Source organism: Procambarus clarkii, chromosome 68 (assembly GCF_040958095.1).
Source record: "Procambarus clarkii isolate CNS0578487 chromosome 68, FALCON_Pclarkii_2.0, whole genome shotgun sequence".
NCBI lineage: Eukaryota > Metazoa > Arthropoda > Malacostraca > Decapoda > Cambaridae > Procambarus > Procambarus clarkii.
The window spans coordinates 18,290,794-18,292,487 of NC_091217.1; positions in this window are offsets into that span (position 1 = coordinate 18,290,794).

Sequence of the window (1,694 nt, forward strand, 5' to 3'; positions counted from 1 at the left end):
GACTCTCTGCACCTATTTTCAGGTTTCAAATTACGACGTTTCATACCGAAAATATGCCAATTACTGAAACCGGCGATGGGTCATATTTTGCCCAAACCCCCCTGCAGTTTTCAAAATATCTGAAATGTCGGAAATTTGACTCCTGAGTGTAATTTTTGAGCCAAATTCTGACTCTCTGCTCCTAATTTCAGTTTCAAATTACGACGTTTCATATCGAAAATATGCCAATCACTGAAAACAACGATGGGTCATATTTTGCCCAAACCCCCCTGCAGTTTTCAAAATGTCTGAAACGTCGAAAATTTGACTCCTGAACATGACTTTTGAGCCGAATTCTGACTCTATGTACCTATTTTCAGTTTCAAATTACGACGTTTCATACCAAAAATATGCTAATCACTGAAAACGGCGATGGGTCATATTTTGCCCAAACCCCCCTGCAGTTTTCAAAATGTCTGAAATGTCAGAAATTTGATCTTGAGCGTGATTTTTGAGCCGAGTTCTGACTCTCTGCATCTTTTTTCAGTTTCAAATTACGACGTTTCATACCGAAAATATGCCAATTACTGAAAACGGCGATGGGTCATATTTTCCCCAAACCCCCCTGCAGTTTTCAAAATGTCGGAAATGTCGGAAATTTGACTCCTGAGCGTGATTTTTGAGCCGAATTCTGACTCTCTGCATATATTTTCAGTTTTAAATTACGACTTTTTATACCGAAAATGTGCCAATTACTGAAAACGGCGATGGGTCATATTTTGCCCAAACCCCCCTGCAGTTTTCAAAATGTCTGAAATGTCGGAAATTTGACTCCTAAGCGTGATTTTTGAGCTGAATTCTGACTCTCTGCACCTATTTTCAGTTTCAAACTACGACGTTTCATATCGAAAATATGCCAATCACTGAAAACAACGATGGGTCATATTTTGCCCAAACCCCCCTGCAGTTTTCAAAATGTCTGAAACGTCGGAAATTTGACTCATGAGCATGATTTTTGAGCCGAATTCTGACTCTCTGCACCTATTTTCAGTTTCAAACTACGACGTTTCATATCGAAAATATGCCAATCACTGAAAACAACGATGGGTCATATTTTGCCCAAACCCCCCTGCAGTTTTCAAAATGTCTGAAACGTCGAAAATTTGACTCCTGAACATGATTTTTGAGCCGAATTCTGACTCTCTGCACCTATTTTCAGTTTCAAATTACGATGTTTCATACCAAAAATATGCCAATCACTGAAAACGGCGATGGGTCATATTTTGCCCAAACCCCCCCTGCAGTTTTCAAAATGTCTGAAATGTCGGAAATTTGACTCCTGAGCGTGATTTTTGAGTCGAATTCTGACTCTCTGCACCTATTTTCAGTTTCAAATTACGATGTTTCATACCGAAAATATGCTAATTACTGAAAACGGCGATGGGTCATATTTTGCCCAAACCCCCTTGCAGTTTTCAAAATGTCTGAAATGTCGGAAATTTGACTCCTGAGCATGATTTCTGAGCCGAATTCTGGCTCTCAGCACCTATTTTCAGTTTCAAATTACGACGTTTCATACCGAAAATATGCCAATCACTGAAAACGGCGATGGGTCATATTTTGCCCAAACCCCCCTGCAGTTTTCAAAATGTCTGAAATGTCGGAAATTTGATCTTGAGCGTGATTTTTGAGCCGAGTTCTGACTCTCTGCATCT